This window comes from Pseudophryne corroboree, chromosome 7 (assembly GCF_028390025.1).
Source record: "Pseudophryne corroboree isolate aPseCor3 chromosome 7, aPseCor3.hap2, whole genome shotgun sequence".
NCBI lineage: Eukaryota > Metazoa > Chordata > Amphibia > Anura > Myobatrachidae > Pseudophryne > Pseudophryne corroboree.
The window spans coordinates 32,539,330-32,557,220 of record NC_086450.1 but is presented as its reverse complement, the minus strand read 5'-3'; the positions used below and the strand labels follow the sequence as shown (position 1 = coordinate 32,557,220).

The following is a 17,891-nucleotide window of genomic DNA, read 5'->3' as shown; positions in this document are numbered from 1 at the left end:
TGTAGAGAGGCGTATGCTCGCCTTGGATGTGTGCGCAGTGCTGTGTGTGTGCGGCTGTGATTAGCTGGAGATCTGTAGAGAGGCGTATGCTCGCCTTGGATGTGTGCGCAGTGCTGTGTGTGTGGCTCTGATTAGCTGGAGATCTGTAGAGAGGCGTATGCTCGCCTTGGATGTGTGCGCAGTGCTGTGTGTGTGCGGCTGTGATTAGCTGGAGATCTGTAGAGAGGCGTATGCTCACCTTGGATGTGTGCGCAGTGCTGTGTGTGTGTTGCTCTGATTAGATGGAGATCTGTAGAGAGGCGTATGCTCGCCTTGGATGTGTGCGCAGTGCTGTGTGTGCGGCTGTGATTAGCTGGAGATCTGTAGAGAGGCGTATGCTCGCCTTGGATGTGTGCGCAGTGCTGTGTGCGGCTCTGATTAGCTGGAGATCTGTAGAGAGGCGTATGCTCGCCTTGGATGTGTGCGCAGTGCTGTGTGTGTGTTGCTCTGATTAGATGGAGATCTGTAGAGAGGCGTATGCTCGCCTTGGATGTGTGCGCAGTGCTGTGTGTGCGGCTGTGATTAGCTGGAGATCTGTAGAGAGGCGTATGCTCGCCTTGGATGTGTGCGCAGTGCTGTGTGCGCGGCTGTGATTAGCTGGAGATCTGTAGAGAGGCGTATGCTCGCCTTGGATGTGTGCGCAGTGCTGTGTGTGTGCGGGTCTGATTAGCTGGAGATCTGTAGAGAGGCGTATGCTCGCCTTGGATGTGTGTGCAGTGCTGTGTGTGTGCGGGTCTGATTAGCTGGAGATCCGTAGAGAGGCGTATGCTCGCCTTGGATGTGTGCGCAGTGCTGTGTGTGCGGCTGTGATTAGATGGAGATCTGTAGAGAGGCGTATGCTCACCTTGGATGTGTGTGCAGTGCTGTGTGTGCGGCTCTGATTAGCTGGAGATCTGTAGAGAGGCGTATGCTCGCCTTGGATGTGTGTGCAGTGCTGTGTGTGCGGCTCTGATTAGCTGGAGATCTGTAGAGAGGCGTATGCTCGCCTTGGATGTGTGTGCAGTGCTGTGTGTGCGGCTGTGATTAGATGGAGATCTGTAGAGAGGCGTATGCTCGCCTTGGATGTGTGCGCAGTGCTGTGTGTGTAGCTCTGATTAGATGGAGATCTGTAAAGAGGCGTATGCTCGCCTTGGATGTGTGCGCAGTGCTGTGTGTGTGCGGCTCTGATTAGCTGGAGATCTGTAGAGAGGCGTATGCTCGCCTTGGATGTGTGTGCAGTGCTGTGTGTGCGGCTCTGATTACCTGGAGATCTGTAGAGAGGCGTATGCTCGCCTTGGATGTGTGTGCAGTGCTGTGTGTGCGGCTCTGATTAGCTGGAGATCTGTAGAGAGGCGTATGCTCGCCTTGGATGTGTGCGCAGTGCTGTGTGTGCGGCTCTGATTAGAATGGAGATCTGTAGAGAGGCGTATGCTCGCCTTGGATGTGTGCGCAGTGCTGTGTGTGCGGCTCTGATTAGCTGGAGATCTGTAGAGAGGCGTATGCTCGCCTTGGATGTGTGCGCAGTGCTGTGTGTGCGGCTGTGATTAGCTGGAGATCTGTAGAGAGGCGTATGCTCGCCTTGGATGTGTGCAGTGCTGTGTGTGCGGCTCTGATTAGAATGGAGATCTGTAGAGAGGCGTATGCTCGCCTTGGATGTGTGTGCAGTGCTGTGTGTGCGGCTCTGATTAGATGGAGATCTGTAGAGAGGCGTATGCTCGCCTTGGATGTGTGCGCAGTGCTGTGTGTGCGGCTGTGATTAGATGGAGATCTGTAGAGAGGCGTATGCTCGCCTTGGATGTGTGTGCAGTGCTGTGTGTGCGGCTCTGATTAGCTGGAGATCCGTAGAGAGGCGTATGCTCGCCTTGGATGTGTGTGCAGTGCTGTGTGTGCGGCTCTGATTACCTGGAGATCTGTAGAGAGGCGTATGCTCGCCTTGGATGTGTGCGCAGTGCTGTGTGTGTAGCTGTGATTAGCTGGAGATCTGTAGAGAGGCGTATGCTCGCCTTGGATGTGTGTGCAGTGCTGTGTGTGCGGCTGTGATTAGCTGGAGATCTGTAGAGAGGCGTATGCTCGCCTTGGATGTGTGTGCAGTGCTGTGTGTGTGCGGCTCTGATTAGCTGGAGATCTGTAGAGAGGCGTATGCTCGCCTTGGATGTGTGCGCAGTGCTGTGTGTGCGGCTCTGATTAGCTGGAGATCTGTAGAGAGGCGTATGCTCGCCTTGGATGTGTGCGCAGTGGTGTGTGTGCGGCTCTGATTAGCTGGAGATCTGTAGAGAGGCGTATGCTCGCCTTGGATGTGTGCGCAGTGCTATGTGTGTGCGGCTCTGATTAGCTGGAGATCTGTAGAGAGGCGTATGCTCGCCTTGGATGTGTGCGCAGTGCTGTGTGTGCGGCTCTGATTAGATGGAGATCTGTAGAGAGGCGTATGCTCACCTTGGATGTGTGCGCAGTGCTGTGTGTGCGGCTCTGATTAGCTGGAGATCTGTAGAGAGGCGTATGCTCGCCTTGGATGTGTGTGCAGTGCTGTGTGTGCGGCTGTGATTAGCTGGAGATCTGTAGAGAGGCGTATGCTCGCCTTGGATGTGTGTGCAGTGCTGTGTGTGCGGCTCTGATTAGCTGGAGATCTGTAGAGAGGCGTATGCTCGCCTTGGATGTGTGCGCAGTGCTGTGTGTGTAGCTCTGATTAGCTGGAGATCTGTAGAGAGGCGTATGCTCGCCTTGGATGTGTGCGCAGTGCTGTGTGTGCGGCTGTGATTAGCTGGAGATCTGTAGAGAGGCGTATGCTCACCTTGGATGTGTGTGCAGTGCTGTGTGTGTAGCTCTGATTAGCTGGAGATCTGTAGAGAGGCGTATGCTCGCCTTGGATGTGTGCGCAGTGCTGTGTGTGCGGCTGTGATTAGCTGGAGATCTGTAGAGAGGCGTATGCTCGCCTTGGATGTGTGCGCAGTGCTGTGTGTGCGGCTCTGATTAGCTGGAGATCTGTAGAGAGGCGTATGCTCGCCTTGGATGTGTGCGCAGTGCTGTGTGTGTGCGGCTCTGATTAGCTGGAGATCTGTAGAGAGGTGTATGCTCGCCTTGGATGTGTGCGCAGTGCTGTGTGTGCGGCTGTGATTAGCTGGAGATCTGTAGAGAGGCGTATGCTCGCCTTGGATGTGTGCGCAGTGCTGTGTGTGCGGCTGTGATTAGCTGGAGATCTGTAGAGAGGCGTATGCTCACCTTGGATGTGTGCGCAGTGCTGTGTGTGCGGCTGTGATTAGATGGAGATCTGTAGAGAGGCGTATGCTCGCCTTGGATGTGTGCGCAGTGCTGTGTGTGCGGCTGTGATTAGATGGAGATCTGTAGAGAGGCGTATGCTCGCCTTGGATGTGTGCGCAGTGCTGTGTGTGCGGCTGTGATTAGATGGAGATCTGTAGAGAGGCGTATGCTCGCCTTGGATGTGTGCGCAGTGCTGTGTGTGCGGCTGTGATTAGCTGGAGATCTGTAGAGAGGCGTATGCTCGCCTTGGATGTGTGCGCAGTGCTGTGTGTGCGGCTCTGATTAGATGGAGATCTGTAGAGAGGCGTATGCTCGCCTTGGATGTGTGCGCAGTGCTGTGTGTGCGGCTCTGATTAGATGGAGATCTGTAGAGAGGCGTATGCTCACCTTGGATGTGTGTGCAGTGCTGTGTGTGCGGCTGTGATTAGCTGGAGATCTGTAGAGAGGCGTATGCTCACCTTGGATGTGTGTGCAGTGCTGTGTGTGCGGCTGTGATTAGCTGGAGATCTGTAGAGAGGCGTATGCTCGCCTTGGATGTGTGCGCAGTGCTGTGTGTGCGGCTCTGATTAGCTGGAGATCTGTAGAGAGGCGTATGCTCGCCTTGGATGTGTGCGCAGTGCTGTGTGTGCGGCTCTGATTAGCTGGAGATCTGTAGAGAGGCGTATGCTCGCCTTGGATGTGTGCGCAGTGCTGTGTGTGCGGCTGTGATTAGATGGAGATCTGTAGAGAGGCGTATGCTAGCCTTGGATGTGTGCGCAGTGCTGTGTGTGCGGCTGTGATTAGCTGGAGATCTGTAGAGAGGCGTATGCTAGCCTTGGATGTGTGCGCAGTGCTGTGTGTGCGGCTCTGATTAGCTGGAGATCCGTAGAGAGGCGTATGCTCGCCTTGGATGTGTGCGCAGTGCTGTGTGTGCGGCTCTGATTAGCTGGAGATCTGTAGAGAGGCGTATGCTCGCCTTGGATGTGTGCGCAGTGCTGTGTGTGCGGCTCTGATTAGCTGGAGATCTGTAGAGAGGCGTATGCTCGCCTTGGATGTGTGTGCAGTGCTGTGTGTGTAGCTCTGATTAGCTGGAGATCTGTAGAGAGGCGTATGCTCGCCTTGGATGTGTGCGCAGTGCTGTGTGTGCGGCTCTGATTAGATGGAGATCTGTAGAGAGGCGTATGCTCGCCTTGGATGTGTGCGCAGTGCTGTGTGTGCGGCTCTGATTAGATGGAGATCTGTAGAGAGGCGTATGCTCGCCTTGGATGTGTGCGCAGTGCTGTGTGTGCGGCTCTGATTAGCTGGAGATCTGTAGAGAGGCGTATGCTCGCCTTGGATGTGTGTGCAGTGCTGTGTGTGTAGCTCTGATTAGCTGGAGATCTGTAGAGAGGCGTATGCTCGCCTTGGATGTGTGCGCAGTGCTGTGTGTGCGGCTGTGATTAGATGGAGATCTGTAGAGAGGCGTATGCTCGCCTTGGATGTGTGTGCAGTGCTGTGTGTGCGGCTGTGATTAGATGGAGATCTGTAGAGAGGCGTATGCTCGCCTTGGATGTGTGTGCAGTGCTGTGTGTGCAGCTCTGATTAGCTGGAGATCTGTAGAGAGGCGTATGCTCGCCTTGGATGTGTGCGCAGTGCTGTGTGTGCAGCTCTGATTAGATGGAGATCTGTAGAGAGGCGTATGCTCGCCTTGGATGTGTGCGCAGTGCTGTGTGTGCGGCTCTGATTAGATGGAGATCTGTAGAGAGGCGTATGCTCGCCTTGGATGTGTGTGCAGTGCTGTGTGTGCGGCTCTGATTAGCTGGAGATCTGTAGAGATGCGTATGCTCGCCTTGGATGTGTGTGCAGTGCTGTGTGTGTAGCTCTGATTAGCTGGAGATCTGTAGAGAGGCGTATGCTCGCCTTGGATGTGTGCGCAGTGCTGAGTGTGCGGCTGTGATTAGATGGAGATCTGTAGAGAGGCGTATGCTCGCCTTGGATGTGTGCGCAGTGCTGTGTGTGCGGCTCTGATTAGATGGAGATCTGTAGAGAGGCGTATGCTCGCCTTGGATGTGTGCGCAGTGCTGTGTGTGCGGCTCTGATTAGATGGAGATCTGTAGAGAGGCGTATGCTCGCCTTGGATGTGTGCGCAGTGCTGTGTGTGCGGCTCTGATTAGATGGAGATCTGTAGAGAGGCGTATGCTCGCCTTGGATGTGTGTGCAGTGCTGTGTGTGCGGCTCTGATTAGCTGGAGATCTGTAGAGATGCGTATGCTCGCCTTGGATGTGTGTGCAGTGCTGTGTGTGTAGCTCTGATTAGCTGGAGATCTGTAGAGAGGCGTATGCTCGCCTTGGATGTGTGCGCAGTGCTGAGTGTGCGGCTGTGATTAGATGGAGATCTGTAGAGAGGCGTATGCTCGCCTTGGATGTGTGCGCAGTGCTGTGTGTGCGGCTCTGATTAGCTGGAGATCTGTAGAGAGGCGTATGCTCGCCTTGGATGTGTGCGCAGTGCTGTGTGTGCGGCTCTGATTAGCTGGAGATCTGTAGAGAGGCGTATGCTCGCCTTGGATGTGTGTGCAGTGCTGTGTGTGTAGCTCTGATTAGCTGGAGATCTGTAGAGAGGCGTATGCTCGCCTTGGATGTGTGCGCAGTGCTGTGTGTGCGGCTCTGATTAGATGGAGATCTGTAGAGAGGCGTATGCTCGCCTTGGATGTGTGCGCAGTGCTGTGTGTGCGGCTCTGATTAGATGGAGATCTGTAGAGAGGCGTATGCTCGCCTTGGATGTGTGCGCAGTGCTGTGTGTGCGGCTCTGATTAGCTGGAGATCTGTAGAGAGGCGTATGCTCGCCTTGGATGTGTGTGCAGTGCTGTGTGTGTAGCTCTGATTAGCTGGAGATCTGTAGAGAGGCGTATGCTCGCCTTGGATGTGTGCGCAGTGCTGTGTGTGCGGCTGTGATTAGATGGAGATCTGTAGAGAGGCGTATGCTCGCCTTGGATGTGTGTGCAGTGCTGTGTGTGCGGCTGTGATTAGATGGAGATCTGTAGAGAGGCGTATGCTCGCCTTGGATGTGTGTGCAGTGCTGTGTGTGCAGCTCTGATTAGCTGGAGATCTGTAGAGAGGCGTATGCTCGCCTTGGATGTGTGCGCAGTGCTGTGTGTGCAGCTCTGATTAGATGGAGATCTGTAGAGAGGCGTATGCTCGCCTTGGATGTGTGCGCAGTGCTGTGTGTGCGGCTGTGATTAGCTGGAGATCTGTAGAGAGGCGTATGCTCGCCTTGGATGTGTGTGCAGTGCTGTGTGTGCGGCTCTGATTAGCTGGAGATCTGTAGAGAGGCGTATGCTCGCCTTGGATGTGTGCGCAGTGCTGTGTGTGCGGCTCTGATTAGCTGGAGATCTGTAGAGAGGCGTATGCTCGCCTTGGATGTGTGCGCAGTGCTGTGTGTGCGGCTCTGATTAGCTGGAGATCTGTAGAGAGGCGTATGCTCACCTTGGATGTGTGCGCAGTGCTGTGTGTGCGGCTCTGATTAGCTGGAGATCTGTAGAGAGGCGTATGCTCGCCTTGGATGTGTATGCAGTGCTGTGTGTGCGGCTCTGATTAGATGGAGATCTGTAGAGAGGCGTATGCTCGCCTTGGATGTGTGCGCAGTGCTGTGTGTGCGGCTCTGATTAGATGGAGATCTGTAGAGAGGCGTATGCTCACCTTGGATGTGTGCGCAGTGCTGTGTGTGCGGCTCTGATTAGCTGGAGATCTGTAGAGAGGCGTATGCTCACCTTGGATGTGTGTGCAGTGCTATGTGTGCGGCTGTGATTAGCTGGAGATCTGTAGAGAGGCGTATGCTCACCTTGGATGTGTGTGCAGTGCTGTGTGTGCGGCTCTGATTAGATGGAGATCTGTAGAGAGGCGTATGCTCGCCTTGGATGTGTGCGCAGTGCTGTGTGTGCGGTTGTGATTAGCTGGAGATCTGTAGAGAGGCGTATGCTCGCCTTGGATGTGTGCGCAGTGCTGTGTGTGCGGCTCTGATTAGCTGGAGATCTGTAGAGAGGCGTATGCTCGCCTTGGATGTGTGCGCAGTGCTGTATGTGCGGCTGTGATTAGCTGGAGATCTGTAGAGAGGCGTATGCTCGCCTTGGATGTGTGCGCAGTGCTGTGTGTGCGGCTCTGATTAGATGGAGATCTGTAGAGAGGCGTATGCTCGCCTTGGATGTGTGCGCAGTGCTGTGTGTGCGGCTCTGATTAGCTGGAGATCTGTAGAGAGGCGTATGCTCGCCTTGGATGTGTGCGCAGTGCTGTGTGTGCGGCTCTGATTAGCTGGAGATCTGTAGAGAGGCGTATGCTCACCTTGGATGTGTGCGCAGTGCTGTGTGTGCGGCTGTGATTAGCTGGAGATCTGTAGAATGGCGTATGCTCGCCTTGGATGTGTGTGCAGTGCTGTGTGTGCGGCTGTGATTAGCTGGAGATCTGTAGAGAGGCGTATGCTCACCTTGGATGTGTGTGCAGTGCTGTGTGTGCGGCTCTGATTAGCTGGAGATCTGTAGAGAGGCGTATGCTCGCCTTGGATGTGTGCGCAGTGCTGTGTGTGCGGCTGTGATTAGATGGAGATCTGTAGAGAGGCGTATGCTCACCTTGGATGTGTGCGCAGTGCTGTGTGTGCGGCTCTGATTAGATGGAGATCTGTAGAGAGGCGTATGCTCACCTTGGATGTGTGCGCAGTGCTGTGTGTGCGGCTCTGATTAGATGGAGATCTGTAGAGAGGCGTATGCTCACCTTGGATGTGTGCGCAGTGCTGTGTATGCGGCTCTGATTAGATGGAGATCTGTAGAGAGGCGTATGCTCGCCTTGGATGTGTGTGCAGTGCTGTGTGTGTAGCTCTGATTAGCTGGAGATCTGTAGAGAGGCGTATGCTCGCCTTGGATGTGTGCGCAGTGCTGTGTGTGTGTTGCTCTGATTAGATGGAGATCTGTAGAGAGGCGTATGCTCACCTTGGATGTGTGCGCAGTGCTGTGTGTGCGGCTCTGATTAGCTGGAGATCTGTAGAGATGCGTATGCTCGCCTTGGATGTATGTGCAGTGCTGTGTGTGCGGCTCTGATTAGATGGAGATCTGTAGAGAGGCGTATGCTCGCCTTGGATGTGTGTGCAGTGCTGTGTGTGTGCGGCTCTGATTAGCTGGAGATCTGTAGAGAGGCGTATGCTCGCCTTGGATGTGTGTGCAGTGCTGTGTGTGTGCGGCTCTGATTAGCTGGAGATCTGTAGAGAGGCGTATGCTCGCCTTGGATGTGTGCGCAGTGCTGTGTGTGCGGCTCTGATTAGATGGAGATCTGTAGAGAGGCGTATGCTCGCCTTGGATGTGTGTGCAGTGCTGTGTGTGCGGCTCTGATTAGCTGGAGATCTGTAGAGAGGCGTATGCTCGCCTTGGATGTGTGCGCAGTGCTGTGTGTGTAGCTGTGATTAGCTGGAGATCTGTAGAGAGGCGTATGCTCGCCTTGGATGTGTGCGCAGTGCTGTGTGTGCGGCTCTGATTAGCTGGAGATCTGTAGAGAGGCGTATGCTCGCCTTGGATGTGTGCGCAGTGCTGTGTGTGTAGCTGTGATTAGATGGAGATCTGTAGAGAGGCGTATGCTCGCCTTGGATGTGTGCGCAGTGCTGTGTGTGCGGCTCTGATTAGCTGGAGATCTGTAGAGAGGCGTATGCTCGCCTTGGATGTGTGTGCAGTGCTGTGTGTGCGGCTCTGATTAGATGGAGATCTGTAGAGAGGCGTATGCTCGCCTTGGATGTGTGCGCAGTGCTGTGTGTGCGGCTCTGATTAGCTGGAGATCTGTAGAGAGGCGTATGCTCGCCTTGGATGTGTGCGCAGTGCTGTGTGTGCGGCTCTGATTAGCTGGAGATCTGTAGAGAGGCGTATGCTCGCCTTGGATGTGTGCGCAGTGCTGTGTGTGTGCGGCTGTGATTAGCTGGAGATCTGTAGAGAGGCGTATGCTCGCCTTGGATGTGTGTGCAGTGCTGTGTGTGCGGCTCTGATTAGATGGAGATCTGTAGAGAGGCGTATGCTCGCCTTGGATGTGTGCGCAGTGCTGTGTGTGCGGCTGTGATTAGCTGGAGATCTGTAGAGAGGCGTATGCTCGCCTTGGATGTGTGCGCAGTGCTGTGTGTGTGCGGCTCTGATTAGCTGGAGATCTGTAGAGAGGCGTATGCTCGCCTTGGATGTGTGTGCAGTGCTGTGTGCGCGGCTGTGATTAGATGGAGATCTGTAGAGAGGCGTATGCTCGCCTTGGATGTGTGTGCAGTGCTATGTGTGTAGCTCTGATTAAATGGAGATCTGTAGAGAGGCGTATGCTCGCCTTGGATGTGTGTGCAGTGCTGTGTGTGTAGCTGTGATTAGCTGGAGATCTGTAGAGAGGCGTATGCTCGCCTTGGATGTGTGTGCAGTGCTGTGTGTGCGGCTGTGATTAGCTGGAGATCTGTAGAGAGGCGTATGCTCGCCTTGGATGTGTGCGCAGTGCTGTGTGTGTGCGGCTGTGATTAGCTGGAGATCTGTAGAGAGGCGTATGCTCGCCTTGGATGTGTGTGCAGTGCTGTGTGCGCGGCTGTGATTAGATGGAGATCTGTAGAGAGGCGTATGCTCGCCTTGGATGTGTGTGCAGTGCTGTGTGCGCGGCTGTGATTAGATGGAGATCTGTAGAGAGGCGTATGCTCGCCTTGGATGTGTGTGCAGTGCTATGTGTGTAGCTGTGATTAGATGGAGATCTGTAGAGAGGCGTATGCTCACCTTGGATGTGTGCGCAGTGCTGTGTGTGCGGCTGTGATTAGCTGGAGATCTGTAGAGAGGCGTATGCTCGCCTTGGATGTGTGCGCAGTGCTGTGTGCGCGGCTGTGATTAGATGGAGATCTGTAGAGAGGCGTATGCTCGCCTTGGATGTGTGTGCAGTGCTATGTGTGTAGCTCTGATTAGATGGAGATCTGTAGAGAGGCGTATGCTCGCCTTGGATGTGTGTGCACTGCTGTGTGTGCGGCTGTGATTAGATGGAGATCTGTAGAGAGGCGTATGCTCGCCTTGGATGTGTGTGCAGTGCTGTGTGTGTAGCTGTGATTAGCTGGAGATCTGTAGAGAGGCGTATGCTCGCCTTGGATGTGTGTGCAGTGCTGTGTGTGCGGCTGTGATTAGCTGGAGATCTGTAGAGAGGCGTATGCTCGCCTTGGATGTGTGCGCAGTGCTGTGTGTGTGCGGCTGTGATTAGCTGGAGATCTGTAGAGAGGCGTATGCTCGCCTTGGATGTGTGCGCAGTGCTGTGTGTGTAGCTGTGATTAGCTGGAGATCTGTAGAGAGGCGTATGCTCGCCTTGGATGTGTGTGCAGTGCTGTGTGTGCGGCTCTGATTAGCTGGAGATTTGTAGAGAGGCGTATGCTCGCCTTGGATGTGTGCGCAGTGCTGTGTGTGCGGCTCTGATTAGATGGAGATCTGTAGAGAGGCGTATGCTCGCCTTGGATGTGTGCGCAGTGCTGTGTGTGCGGCTCTGATTAGTTGGAGATCTGTAGAGAGGCGTATGCTCGCCTTGGATGTGTGTGCAGTGCTGTGTGTGCGGCTGTGATTAGCTGGAGATCTGTAGAGAGGCGTATGCTCGCCTTGGATGTGTGCGCAGTGCTGTGTGCGCGGCTGTGATTAGATGGAGATCTGTAGAGAGGCGTATGCTCGCCTTGGATGTGTGTGCAGTGCTGTGTGTGTGCGGCTGTGATTAGCTGGAGATCTGTAGAGAGGCGTATGCTCGCCTTGGATGTGTGTGCAGTGCTGTGTGTGCGGCTGTGATTAGCTGGAGATCTGTAGAGAGGCGTATGCTCGCCTTGGATGTGTGCGCAGTGCTGTGTGCGCGGCTGTGATTAGATGGAGATCTGTAGAGAGGCGTATGCTCACCTTGGATGTGTGTGCAGTGCTATGTGTGTAGCTCTGATTAGATGGAGATCTGTAGAGAGGCGTATGCTCGCCTTGGATGTGTGTGCAGTGCTATGTGTGTAGCTCTGATTAGATGGAGATCTGTAGAGAGGCGTATGCTCGCCTTGGATGTGTGCGCAGTGCTGTGTGTGCGGCTCTGATTAGCTGGAGATCTGTAGAGAGGCGTATGCTCGCCTTGGATGTGTGCGCAGTGCTGTGTGTGTGGCTCTGATTAGATGGAGATCTGTAGAGAGGCGTATGCTCGCCTTGGATGTGTGTGCAGTGCTGTGTGTGCGGCTCTGATTAGCTGGAGATTTGTAGAGAGGCGTATGCTCGCCTTGGATGTGTGCGCAGTGCTGTGTGTGCGGCTCTGATTAGATGGAGATCTGTAGAGAGGCGTATGCTCGCCTTGGATGTGTGCGCAGTGCTGTGTGTGCGGCTCTGATTAGCTGGAGATCTGTAGAGAGGCGTATGCTCGCCTTGGATGTGTGTGCAGTGCTGTGTGTGCGGCTCTGATTAGCTGGAGATCTGTAGAGAGGCGTATGCTCGCCTTGGATGTGTGCGCAGTGCTGTGTGTGCGGCTGTGATTAGCTGGAGATCTGTAGAGAGGCGTATGCTCGCCTTGGATGTGTGTGCAGTGCTGTGTGTGCGGCTCTGATTAGATGGAGATCTGTAGAGAGGCGTATGCTCGCCTTGGATGTGTGTGCAGTGCTGTGTGTGCGGCTGTGATTAGCTGGAGATCTGTAGAGAGGCGTATGCTCGCCTTGGATGTGTGCAGTGCTGTGTGTGAGGCTCTGATTAGCTGGAGATCTGTAAAGAGGCGTATGCTCGCCTTGGATGTGTGCGCAGTGCTGTGTGTGTGCGGCTGTGATTAGCTGGAGATCTGTAGAGAGGCGTATGCTCGCCTTGGATGTGTGCGCAGTGCTGTGTGTGTAGCTCTGATTAGATGGAGATCTGTAGAGAGGCGTATGCTCGCCTTGGATGTGTGCGCAGTGCTGTGTGTGCGGCTCTGATTAGCTGGAGATCTGTAGAGAGGCGTATGCTCACCTTGGATGTGTGCGCAGTGCTGTGTGTGCGGCTCTGATTAGATGGAGATCTGTAGAGAGGCGTATGCTCGCCTTGGATGTGTGCGCAGTGCTGTGTGTGCGGCTGTGATTAGCTGGAGATCTGTAGAGAGGCGTATGCTCGCCTTGGATGTGTGCGCAGTGCTGTGTGTGCGGCTGTGATTAGATGGAGATCTGTAGAGAGGCGTATGCTCGCCTTGGATGTGTGTGCAGTGCTGTGTGTGTGTTGCTCTGATTAGATGGAGATCTGTAGAGAGGCGTATGCTCGCCTTGGATGTGTGCGCAGTGCTGTGTGTGTGCGGCTCTGATTAGCTGGAGATCTGTAGAGAGGCGTATGCTCGCCTTGGATGTGTGCGCAGTGCTGTGTGTGTGTTGCTCTGATTAGATGGAGATCTGTAGAGAGGCGTATGCTCGCCTTGGATGTGTACGCAGTGCTGTGTGTGCGGCTCTGATTAGCTGGAGATCTGTAGAGAGGCGTATGCTCGCCTTGGATGTGTGTGCAGTGCTGTGTGTGCGGCTCTGATTAGCTGGAGATCTGTAGAGAGGCGTATGCTCGCCTTGGATGTGTGCGCAGTGCTGTGTGTGCAGCTCTGATTAGCTGGAGATCTGTAGAGAGGCGTATGCTCGCCTTGGATGTGTGCGCAGTGCTGTGTGTGCGGCTCTGATTAGATGGAGATCTGTAGAGAGGCGTATGCTCGCCTTGGATGTGTGCGCAGTGCTGTGTGTGTGCGGCTGTGATTAGCTGGAGATCTGTAGAGAGGCGTATGCTCACCTTGGATGTGTGCGCAGTGCTGTGTGTGTGTTGCTCTGATTAGATGGAGATCTGTAGAGAGGCGTATGCTCGCCTTGGATGTGTGCGCAGTGCTGTGTGTGCGGCTGTGATTAGCTGGAGATCTGTAGAGAGGCGTATGCTCGCCTTGGATGTGTGCGCAGTGCTGTGTGCGGCTCTGATTAGCTGGAGATCTGTAGAGAGGCGTATGCTCGCCTTGGATGTGTGCGCAGTGCTGTGTGTGTGTTGCTCTGATTAGATGGAGATCTGTAGAGAGGCGTATGCTCGCCTTGGATGTGTGCGCAGTGCTGTGTGTGCGGCTGTGATTAGCTGGAGATCTGTAGAGAGGCGTATGCTCGCCTTGGATGTGTGCGCAGTGCTGTGTGCGCGGCTGTGATTAGCTGGAGATCTGTAGAGAGGCGTATGCTCACCTTGGATGTGTGCGCAGTGCTGTGTGTGTGCGGGTCTGATTAGCTGGAGATCTGTAGAGAGGCGTATGCTCGCCTTGGATGTGTGTGCAGTGCTGTGTGTGTGCGGGTCTGATTAGCTGGAGATCCGTAGAGAGGCGTATGCTCGCCTTGGATGTGTGCGCAGTGCTGTGTGTGCGGCTGTGATTAGATGGAGATCTGTAGAGAGGCGTATGCTCACCTTGGATGTGTGTGCAGTGCTGTGTGTGCGGCTCTGATTAGCTGGAGATCTGTAGAGAGGCGTATGCTCGCCTTGGATGTGTGTGCAGTGCTATGTGTGCGGCTCTGATTAGCTGGAGATCTGTAGAGAGGCGTATGCTCGCCTTGGATGTGTGTGCAGTGCTGTGTGTGCGGCTGTGATTAGATGGAGATCTGTAGAGAGGCGTATGCTCGCCTTGGATGTGTGTGCAGTGCTGTGTGTGCGGCTCTGATTAGCTGGAGATCTGTAGAGAGGCGTATGCTCGCCTTGGATGTGTGTGCAGTGCTGTGTGTGCGGCTGTGATTAGATGGAGATCTGTAGAGAGGCGTATGCTCGCCTTGGATGTGTGCGCAGTGCTGTGTGTGCGGCTCTGATTAGATGGAGATCTGTAGAGAGGCGTATGCTCGCCTTGGATGTGTGCGCAGTGCTGTGTATGCGGCTCTGATTAGATGGAGATCTGTAGAGAGGCGTATGCTCGCCTTGGATGTGTGCGCAGTGCTGTGTGTGTAGCTCTGATTAGATGGAGATCTGTAAAGAGGCGTATGCTCGCCTTGGATGTGTGCGCAGTGCTGTGTGTGTGCGGCTCTGATTAGCTGGAGATCTGTAGAGAGGCGTATGCTCGCCTTGGATGTGTGTGCAGTGCTGTGTGTGCGGCTCTGATTACCTGGAGATCTGTAGAGAGGCGTATGCTCGCCTTGGATGTGTGTGCAGTGCTGTGTGTGCGGCTCTGATTAGCTGGAGATCTGTAGAGAGGCGTATGCTCGCCTTGGATGTGTGCGCAGTGCTGTGTGTGCGGCTCTGATTAGAATGGAGATCTGTAGAGAGGCGTATGCTCGCCTTGGATGTGTGCGCAGTGCTGTGTGTGCGGCTCTGATTAGCTGGAGATCTGTAGAGAGGCGTATGCTCGCCTTGGATGTGTGCGCAGTGCTGTGTGTGCGGCTGTGATTAGCTGGAGATCTGTAGAGAGGCGTATGCTCGCCTTGGATGTGTGCAGTGCTGTGTGTGCGGCTCTGATTAGAATGGAGATCTGTAGAGAGGCGTATGCTCGCCTTGGATGTGTGTGCAGTGCTGTGTGTGCGGCTCTGATTAGATGGAGATCTGTAGAGAGGCGTATGCTCGCCTTGGATGTGTGCGCAGTGCTGTGTGTGCGGCTGTGATTAGATGGAGATCTGTAGAGAGGCGTATGCTCGCCTTGGATGTGTGTGCAGTGCTGTGTGTGCGGCTCTGATTAGCTGGAGATCCGTAGAGAGGCGTATGCTCGCCTTGGATGTGTGTGCAGTGCTGTGTGTGCGGCTCTGATTACCTGGAGATCTGTAGAGAGGCGTATGCTCGCCTTGGATGTGTGCGCAGTGCTGTGTGTGTAGCTGTGATTAGCTGGAGATCTGTAGAGAGGCGTATGCTCGCCTTGGATGTGTGTGCAGTGCTGTGTGTGCGGCTGTGATTAGCTGGAGATCTGTAGAGAGGCGTATGCTCGCCTTGGATGTGTGTGCAGTGCTGTGTGTGTGCGGCTCTGATTAGCTGGAGATCTGTAGAGAGGCGTATGCTCGCCTTGGATGTGTGCGCAGTGCTGTGTGTGCGGCTCTGATTAGCTGGAGATCTGTAGAGAGGCGTATGCTCGCCTTGGATGTGTGCGCAGTGGTGTGTGTGCGGCTCTGATTAGCTGGAGATCTGTAGAGAGGCGTATGCTCGCCTTGGATGTGTGCGCAGTGCTATGTGTGTGCGGCTCTGATTAGCTGGAGATCTGTAGAGAGGCGTATGCTCGCCTTGGATGTGTGCGCAGTGCTGTGTGTGCGGCTCTGATTAGATGGAGATCTGTAGAGAGGCGTATGCTCACCTTGGATGTGTGCGCAGTGCTGTGTGTGCGGCTCTGATTAGCTGGAGATCTGTAGAGAGGCGTATGCTCGCCTTGGATGTGTGTGCAGTGCTGTGTGTGCGGCTGTGATTAGCTGGAGATCTGTAGAGAGGCGTATGCTCGCCTTGGATGTGTGCGCAGTGCTGTGTGCGCGGCTGTGATTAGATGGAGATCTGTAGAGAGGCGTATGCTCGCCTTGGATGTGTGCGCAGTGCTGTGTGCGCGGCTGTGATTAGATGGAGATCTGTAGAGAGGCGTATGCTCGCCTTGGATGTGTGCGCAGTGCTGTGTGTGCGGCTCTGATTAGCTGGAGATCTGTAGAGATGCGTATGCTCGCCTTGGATGTGTGTGCAGTGCTGTGTGTGCGGCTCTGATTAGCTGGAGATCTGTAGAGAGGCGTATGCTCGCCTTGGATGTGTGCGCAGTGCTGTGTGTGTAGCTCTGATTAGCTGGAGATCTGTAGAGAGGCGTATGCTCGCCTTGGATGTGTGCGCAGTGCTGTGTGTGCGGCTGTGATTAGCTGGAGATCTGTAGAGAGGCGTATGCTCGCCTTGGATGTGTACGCAGTGCTGTGTGTGCGGCTCTGATTAGCTGGAGATCTGTAGAGAGGCGTATGCTCACCTTGGATGTGTGTGCAGTGCTGTGTGTGCGGCTCTGATTAGCTGGAGATCTGTAGAGAGGCGTATGCTCGCCTTGGATGTGTGCGCAGTGCTGTGTGTGTAGCTCTGATTAGCTGGAGATCTGTAGAGAGGCGTATGCTCGCCTTGGATGTGTGCGCAGTGCTGTGTGTGCGGCTGTGATTAGCTGGAGATCTGTAGAGAGGCGTATGCTCGCCTTGGATGTGTGCGCAGTGCTGTGTGTGCGGCTCTGATTACCTGGAGATCTGTAGAGAGGCGTATGCTCACCTTGGATGTGTGTGCAGTGCTGTGTGTGTAGCTCTGATTAGCTGGAGATCTGTAGAGAGGCGTATGCTCGCCTTGGATGTGTGCGCAGTGCTGTGTGTGCGGCTGTGATTAGCTGGAGATCTGTAGAGAGGCGTATGCTCGCCTTGGATGTGTGCGCAGTGCTGTGTGTGCGGCTCTGATTAGCTGGAGATCTGTAGAGAGGCGTATGCTCGCCTTGGATGTGTGCGCAGTGCTGTGTGTGTGCGGCTCTGATTAGCTGGAGATCTGTAGAGAGGTGTATGCTCGCCTTGGATGTGTGCGCAGTGCTGTGTGTGCGGCTGTGATTAGCTGGAGATCTGTAGAGAGGCGTATGCTCGCCTTGGATGTGTGCGCAGTGCTGTGTGTGCGGCTGTGATTAGCTGGAGATCTGTAGAGAGGCGTATGCTCACCTTGGATGTGTGCGCAGTGCTGTGTGTGCGGCTGTGATTAGATGGAGATCTGTAGAGAGGCGTATGCTCGCCTTGGATGTGTGCGCAGTGCTGTGTGTGCGGCTGTGATTAGATGGAGATCTGTAGAGAGGCGTATGCTCGCCTTGGATGTGTGCGCAGTGCTGTGTGTGCGGCTGTGATTAGATGGAGATCTGTAGAGAGGCGTATGCTCGCCTTGGATGTGTGCGCAGTGCTGTGTGTGCGGCTGTGATTAGCTGGAGATCTGTAGAGAGGCGTATGCTCGCCTTGGATGTGTGCGCAGTGCTGTGTGTGCGGCTGTGATTAGCTGGAGATCTGTAGAGAGGCGTATGCTCACCTTGGATGTGTGCGCAGTGCTGTGTGTGCGGCTCTGATTAGCTGGAGATCTGTAGAGAGACGTATGCTCACCTTGGATGTGTGTGCAGTGCTGTGTGTGTAGCTCTGATTAGCTGGAGATCTGTAGAGATGCGTATGCTCACCTTGGATGTGTGTGCAGTGCTGTGTGTGCGGCTGTGATTAGCTGGAGATCTGTAGAGAGGCGTATGCTCACCTTGGATGTGTGTGCAGTGCTGTGTGTGCGGCTGTGATTAGCTGGAGATCTGTAGAGAGGCGTATGCTCACCTTGGATGTGTGCGCAGTGCTGTGTGTGCGGCTCTGATTAGCTGGAGATCTGTAGAGAGGCGTATGCTCGCCTTGGATGTGTGCGCAGTGCTGTGTGTGCGGCTCTGATTAGCTGGAGATCTGTAGAGAGGCGTATGCTCGCCTTGGATGTGTGCGCAGTGCTGTGTGTGCGGCTGTGATTAGATGGAGATCTGTAGAGAGGCGTATGCTAGCCTTGGATGTGTGCGCAGTGCTGTGTGTGCGGCTGTGATTAGCTGGAGATCTGTAGAGAGGCGTATGCTAGCCTTGGATGTGTGCGCAGTGCTGTGTGTGCGGCTCTGATTAGCTGGAGATCCGTAGAGAGGCGTATGCTCGCCTTGGATGTGTGCGCAGTGCTGTGTGTGCGGCTCTGATTAGCTGGAGATCTGTAGAGAGGCGTA

General features: G+C 54.6%; 1 protein-coding gene across 3 annotated transcripts in view; it reads right to left on the bottom strand.

The window, feature by feature from the left end:
• DPP10 (dipeptidyl peptidase like 10) overlaps nucleotides 1-17,891 on the bottom strand; it is a 473,198-nt gene that overhangs the window by 80,254 nt on the left and 375,053 nt on the right. The window lies entirely within an intron of this gene.